At 51.0% G+C, this 6506-nt stretch overlaps 9 non-coding genes and 3 pseudogenes across 9 annotated transcripts; all 12 read right to left on the bottom strand.

Annotated features, from left to right (window-relative positions):
- Positions 1-1451: 1451 nt before the first annotated feature.
- Positions 1452-1570, bottom strand: LOC123183516 (5S ribosomal RNA). Its single transcript, XR_006492581.1, has one exon. It is a non-coding gene; the product is annotated as a 5S ribosomal RNA (ribosomal RNA).
- Positions 1571-1870: 300 nt separating this feature from the next.
- LOC123183676 (uncharacterized) lies at positions 1871-1978 on the bottom strand (annotated as a pseudogene).
- A 301-nt stretch (positions 1979-2279) lies between these two features.
- Positions 2280-2398, bottom strand: LOC123183650 (5S ribosomal RNA). Its single transcript, XR_006492709.1, has one exon. It is a non-coding gene; the product is annotated as a 5S ribosomal RNA (ribosomal RNA).
- Positions 2399-2699: 301 nt separating this feature from the next.
- Positions 2700-2817, bottom strand: LOC123183589 (5S ribosomal RNA). The gene has a single exon (XR_006492652.1). It is a non-coding gene; the product is annotated as a 5S ribosomal RNA (ribosomal RNA).
- A 300-nt stretch (positions 2818-3117) lies between these two features.
- On the bottom strand, positions 3118-3236 carry LOC123183642 (5S ribosomal RNA). The gene has a single exon (XR_006492702.1). It is a non-coding gene; the product is annotated as a 5S ribosomal RNA (ribosomal RNA).
- Positions 3237-3538: 302 nt separating this feature from the next.
- Positions 3539-3657, bottom strand: LOC123183699 (5S ribosomal RNA). The gene has a single exon (XR_006492735.1). It is a non-coding gene; the product is annotated as a 5S ribosomal RNA (ribosomal RNA).
- A 302-nt stretch (positions 3658-3959) lies between these two features.
- LOC123183552 (5S ribosomal RNA) lies at positions 3960-4078 on the bottom strand. The gene has a single exon (XR_006492615.1). It is a non-coding gene; the product is annotated as a 5S ribosomal RNA (ribosomal RNA).
- Positions 4079-4379: 301 nt separating this feature from the next.
- On the bottom strand, positions 4380-4498 carry LOC123183528 (5S ribosomal RNA). The gene has a single exon (XR_006492592.1). It is a non-coding gene; the product is annotated as a 5S ribosomal RNA (ribosomal RNA).
- A 300-nt stretch (positions 4499-4798) lies between these two features.
- On the bottom strand, positions 4799-4906 carry LOC123183683 (uncharacterized; annotated as a pseudogene).
- A 301-nt stretch (positions 4907-5207) lies between these two features.
- On the bottom strand, positions 5208-5326 carry LOC123183603 (5S ribosomal RNA). The gene has a single exon (XR_006492665.1). It is a non-coding gene; the product is annotated as a 5S ribosomal RNA (ribosomal RNA).
- A 302-nt stretch (positions 5327-5628) lies between these two features.
- Positions 5629-5747, bottom strand: LOC123183685 (uncharacterized; annotated as a pseudogene).
- Positions 5748-6048: 301 nt separating this feature from the next.
- LOC123183527 (5S ribosomal RNA) lies at positions 6049-6167 on the bottom strand. Its single transcript, XR_006492591.1, has one exon. It is a non-coding gene; the product is annotated as a 5S ribosomal RNA (ribosomal RNA).
- Between the last annotated feature and the right edge of the window lie 339 nt (positions 6168-6506).

The following is a 6506-nucleotide window of genomic DNA, read 5'->3' as shown; positions in this document are numbered from 1 at the left end:
GCCGCCCCACGCATGCCCCCCCACGTCATGCACGACCCTCCACGACATGCATTCAACGCGGGTCGTGGGGAAGCGCAAGCGAGCGGAGGAGTTACTGCGATAAAATCCGCCCCGCCTGCCCGCGCACCATTCTGGGCCTAGCCCAACAACGCGTCACGCTTATGTATGGCCCAGGCCCGGGGGCTCCTATCGGTGTACAAAGGTAGGGGCTCTCTTTTTGACCCCTTTACTTGTCCACGGGCAGTCGGAGCCGCGCCCGTGGCCACACTTGGCAGGGCAGAGGAGCGAAGCCGGAGCACAAGACACCCAGAGCAACGCCAAGACCAAAGACACAAATAGCAGAAGGGCGAGGTAGGGCTCCCCCGGCAAGACCCTTGCCAGGGCGGCCTCCATGGCCCCGGCAAGAGCCTTGCCGGGGCAACTTGCCCAATGCCAGCAGAGCGCGCCACCCTTGGGCCGAGGGCTCCAATGCCATCAACCACGCCATCTCAGTAGCCTGCCAGCCTACATGGCGCTGCACGCGTCGCTGGCCTAAACGCGCGTCGGAGCGAGGCGAAGCGGCGACGGACGGGACGGGCCTCGTTGCTGTCCCCAATAAAGCAAGGGGACACCTAAGGGAGCGCATTTAATGCGTCTTGTCCCGTAATGACAAGCGATAAGCTTGCGTACTGTACACATTTCCACCTCTTGTGTGCCACTGTGGCAACCCCTTTTGTCTCTAAAGGAGGCCCGCGGCGTCCAGGAGAAGGATTCGGATCTTTTGGGATGGAAACGCACCGTAGCTAGCTCAAGAACTCAAGAACACTCAAATACATACACCAAAGCAGAACTAGGGTATTACGCATCCTCGCAGCCCGAACCTGGGAAAATGATCCTTGTGCTAACCGCCAGACCCGCTCTTTGCACAACCCCGCGCCCGCCAACCGTAGAAGGGATTCCAGTGATCCCATAGGTGTCGTTTTCCCGTTCTGGTGATTTTTAACAATTGTTTTCGTGAGCAGAAAGTTTCTGACTTTTTAAGAAAGATCAAATAACTATCATCCAAGAAGATCCTATAGGTTTTACTTGGCACAAACATTAATTAAAACATAAAACCACATCTAACCAGAGGCTAGCTCAATTATTTATTACTAAACAGAACCAAAAAGCAAGAAACAAAAATAAAATTGGGTTGCCTCCCAACAAACGCTATCGTTTAACGCCCCTAGCTAGGCATAAAGGCAAGGATAGATCTAGGTATCATCATCTTTGGTATGCAATCCATAGGTGGCTCTCATAATAGATTCATAACCGCACCAGTGCCTATTTACCATGGTTTCGACCCCTTTCAGAACACGCTTGCCGCTAGACGCGTGCATAATGAGCAGCGAGCTAAAACTTACCGCAAACGTGCTAAACATATGTCGCGCACGTGCGCTTTAATTTGCACGCGGCGCAAAAAAATTAAAAAGGGAATGCAACACGAGGACTTCCCAGGAGGTCACCCATCCTAGTACTACTCTCGCCCAAGCAAGCTTAACTTCGGAGTTCTGATGGGATCCGGTGCTTTTGTGCTGGTAAGATCGCATCCGACATGTCACCCCCGTCTTCGTCCCTTATGCTTGCCCCTCCCAGCACCACTACACACATGATTGCACATTCCTTTGGCCGCTCCCGCTCAACTACGGAGACGAGTTTACCATGGTTCAACCGCACCAGTGCCTATTTGCCATGGTTTCGACCCCTTTCAGAACACGCTTGCCGCCGCTAGACACGTGAATAATGAGCAGCGAGCTAAAACTTACGACAAATGTGCAAAATAATAAAACGTGCTAAACATATGTCGAGCAGGTGCGTTTTGTTTTGCACGCGGCGCAAAAAAATTAAAAAGGGAATGCAACACGAGGACTTCCCCATCCTAGTACTACTCTCGTCCAAGCACGCTTAACTTCGGAGTTCTGATGGGATCCGGTTCTTTAGTGCTGGTATGATCGCATCCGACATGTTACCCCCGTCTTCGTCCCTTATGCTTGCCCCTCCCAGCTCCACTACACACACGATTGCACATTCCTTTGGCCGCTCCCGCTCAACTACGGAGACGAGTTTACCACGGTTCAACCGCACCAGTCCCTATTTACCATGGTTTCGACCCCTTTCAGAACACGCTTGCCGCCGCTAGACGCGTGAATAATGAGCAGCGAGCTAAAACTTACCGTAAACGTGCAATATAATAAAACGTGCTAAACATATGTCGCGCACGTGCGTTTTCTTTTGCACGCGGCGCAAAAAAAATTAAAAAGGGAATGCAACACGAGGACTTCCCAGGAGGTCACCCATGCTAATACTACACTCGCCCAAGCACGCTTAACTTCGGAGTTCTGATGGCATCCGGTGCTTAACTGCTGGTATGATCGCATCCGACATGTTACCCCCGTCTTCGTCCCTTATGCTTGCCCCTCCCAGCTCCACTACACACACGATTGCACATTCCTTTGGCCGCTCCCGCTCAACTACGGAGACGAGTTTTACCACGGTTCAACCGCACCAGTGCCTATTTACCATGGTTTCGACCCCTTTGAGAACACGCTTGCCGCCGCTAGACGCGTGAATAATGAGGAGCGAGCTAAAACTTACCGTAAACGTGCAAAATAATAAAACGTGCTAAACATATGTCGCGCACGTGCGTTTTGTTTTGCACGCGGCGCAAAAAAATTAAAAAGGGAATGCAACACGAGGACTTCCGAGGAGGTCACCCATCCTAGTACTACTCTCGCCCAAGCAAGCTTAACTTCGGAGTTCTGATGGGATCCGGTGTTTAGTGCTGGTATGATCGCATCCGACATGTCACCCCCGTCTTCGTCCCTTATGCTTGCCCCTCCCAGCACCACTACACACATGATTGCACATTCCTTTGGCCGCTCCCGCTCAACTACGGAGACGAGTTTACCATGGTTCAACCGCACCAGTGCCTATTTGCCATGGTTTCGACCCCTTTCAGAACATGCTTGCCGCCGCTAGACACGTGAATAATGAGCAGCGAGCTAAAACTTACCGCAAATGTGCAAAATAATAAAACGTGCTGAACATATGTCGCGCAGGTGCGTTTTGTTTTGCACGCGGCGCAAAAAAATTAAAAAGGGAATGCAACACGAGGACTTCCCAGGAGGTCACCCATCCTAGTCCTACTCTCGCCGAAGCACGCTTAACTTCGGAGTTCTGATGGGATCCGATGCTTTAGTGCTGGTGTGATCGCATCCGACATGTTACCCCCGTCTTCGTCCCTTATGCTTGCCCCTCCCAGCTCCACTACACACACGATTGCACATTCCTTTGGCCGCTCCCGCTCAACTAAGGAGACGAGTTTTACCACGGTTCAACCGCACCAGTGCCTATTTACCATGGTTTCGACCCCTTTCAGAACACGCTTGCCGCCGCTAGACGCGTGAATAATGAGCAGCGAGCTAAAACTTACCGTAAACGTGCAAAATAATAAAACGTGCTAAACATATGTCGCGCACGTGCGTTTTCTTTTGCACGCGGCGCAAAACAAATTAAAAAGGGAATGCAACACGAGGACTTCCCAGGAGGTCACCCATCCTAGTACTACTCTCGCCCAAGCACGCTTAACTTCGGAGTTCTGGTGGGATCCGGTGCTTTAGTGCTGGTATGATCGCATCCAACATTTTACCCCCGTCTTCGTCCCTTATGCTTGCCCCTCCCAGCTCCACTACACACACGATTGCACATTCCTTTGGCCGCTCCCGCTCAACTACGGAGATGAGTTTTACCACGGTTCAACCGCTCCAGTGCCTATTTACCATGGTTTCGACCCCTTTCAGAACACGCTTGCCGCTGCTAGACGCGTGAATAATGAGCAGCGAGCTAAAACTTACCGTAAACGTGCAAAATAGTAAAACGTGCTAAACATATGTCGCGCACGTGCGTTTTCTTTTGCACGCGGTGCAAAAAGAATTAAAAAGGGAATGCAACATGAGGACTTCCAAGGAGGTCACCCATCCTAGTACTACTCTCGCCCAAGCACGCTTAACTTCGAAGTTCTGATGGGATCCGGTGCTTTAGTGCTGGTATGATCGCATCCAACATGTTACCCCCGTCTTCGTCCCTTATGCTTGCCCCTCCCAGCTCCACTACACACATGATTGCACATTCCTTTGGCCGCTCCTGCTCAACTACGGAGACAAGTTTTACGACGGTTCAACCGCACCAGTGCCTATTTACCATGGTTTCGACCCCTTTGAGAACACGCTTGCCGCCGCTAGACGCGTGAATAATGAGGAGCGAGCTAAAACTTACCGTAAACGTGCAAAATAATAAAACGTGCTAAACATATGTCGCGCACGTGCGTTTTGTTTTGCACGCGGCGCAAAAAAATTAAAAAGGGAATGCAACACGAGGACTTCCCAGGAGGTCACTCATCCTAGTACTACTCTCGCCCAAGCAAGCTTAACTTCGGAGTTCTGATGGGATCCGGTGCTTTAGTGCTGGTATGATCGCATCCGACATGTCACCCCCGTCTTCGTCCCTTATGCTTGCCCCTCCCAGCACCACTACACACATGATTGCACATTCCTTTGGCCGCTCCCGCTCAACTACGGAGACGAGTTTACCATGGTTCAACCGCACCAGTGCTTATTTGCCATGGTTTCGACCCCTTTCAGAACACGCTTGCCGCCGCTAGACACGTGAATAATGAGCAGCGAGCTAAAACTTACCGCAAATGTGCAAAATAATTAAACGTGCTAAACATATGTCGCGCAGGTGCGTTTTGTTTTGCACGCGGCGCAAAAAAATTAAAAAGGGAATGCAACACGAGGACTTCCCCATCCTAGTACCACTCTCGCCCAAGCACGCTTAGCTTCGGAGTTCTGATGGGATCCGGTTCATTAGTGCTGGTATGATCGCATCCGACATCTTACCCCCGTTTTCGTCCCTTATGCTTGCCCCTCCCAGCTCCACTACACACACGATTGCACATTCCTTTGGCCGCTCCCGCTCAACTACGGAGACGAGTTTACCACGGTTCAACCGCACCAGTACCTATTTACCATGGTTTCGACCCCTTTCAGAACACGCTTGCCGCCGCTAGACGCGTGAATAATGAGCAGCGAGCTAAAACTTACCGTAAACGTGCAAAATAATAAAACGTGCTAAACATATGTCGCGCACGTGCGTTTTCTTTTGCACGCGGCGCAAAAAAAATTAAAAACGAAATGCAACACGAGGAATTCCCAGGAGGTCACCCATCCTAATACTACACTCGCCCAAGCACGCTTAACTTCGGAGTTCTGATGGCATCCGGTGCTTAAGTGCTGGTATGATCGCATCCGACATGTTACCCCCGTCTTCGTCCCTTATGCTTGCCCCTCCCAGCTCCACTACACACACGATTGCACATTCCTTTGGCCGCTCCTGCACAACTACGGAGACGAGTTTTACCACGGTTCAACCGCACCAGTGCCTATTTACCATGGTTTCGACCCCTTTGAGAACACGCTTGCCGCCGCTAGACACGTGAATAATGAGGAGCAAGCTAAAACTTACCGTAAACGTGCAAAATAATAAAACGTGCTAAACATATGTCGCGCACGTGCGTTTTCTTTTGCGCGCGGCGCAAAAAAAATTAAAAAGGGAATGCAGCACGAGGACTTCCCAGGAGGTCACCCATCATAGTCCTACTCTCACCGAAGCACGCTTAACTTCGGAGTTCTGATGGCATCCGGTGCTTAAGTGCTGGTGTGATCGCATCCGACATGTTACCCCCGTCTTCGTCCCTTATGCTTGCCCCTCCCAGCTCCACTACACACATGATTGCACATTCCTTTGGCCGCTCCTGCTCAACTACGGAGACAAGTTTTACGACGGTTCAACCGCACCAGTGCCTATTTACCATGGTTTCGACCCCTTTGAGAACACGCTTGCCGCCGCTAGACGCGTGAATAATGAGGAGCGAGCTAAAACTTACCGTAAACGTGCAAAATAATAAAACGTGCTAAACATATGTCGCGCACGTGCGTTTTGTTTTGCACGCGGCGCAAAAAAATTAAAAAGGGAATGCAACACGAGGACTTCCCAGGAGGTCACTCATCCTAGTACTACTCTCGCCCAAGCAAGCTTAACTTCGGAGTTCTGATGGGATCCGGTGCTTTAGTGCTGGTATGATCGCATCCGACATGTCACCCCCGTCTTCGTCCCTTATGCTTGCCCCTCCCAGCACCACTACACACATGATTGCACATTCCTTTGGCCGCTCCCGCTCAACTACGGAGACGAGTTTACCATGGTTCAACCGCACCAGTGCTTATTTGCCATGGTTTCGACCCCTTTCAGAACACGCTTGCCGCCGCTAGACACGTGAATAATGAGCAGCGAGCTAAAACTTACCGCAAATGTGCAAAATAATTAAACGTGCTAAACATATGTCGCGCAGGTGCGTTTTGTTTTGCACGCGGCGCAAAAAAATTAAAAAGGGAATGCAACACGAGGACTTCCCCATCCTAGTACCACTC

This window comes from Triticum aestivum, chromosome 1D (genome assembly GCF_018294505.1).
Source record: "Triticum aestivum cultivar Chinese Spring chromosome 1D, IWGSC CS RefSeq v2.1, whole genome shotgun sequence".
In the NCBI taxonomy this organism is placed as follows: Eukaryota; Viridiplantae; Streptophyta; class Magnoliopsida; order Poales; family Poaceae; genus Triticum; species Triticum aestivum.
The sequence above is the reverse complement of the archived record's forward strand: the minus strand, read 5'-3'. Positions and strand labels throughout refer to the sequence as shown.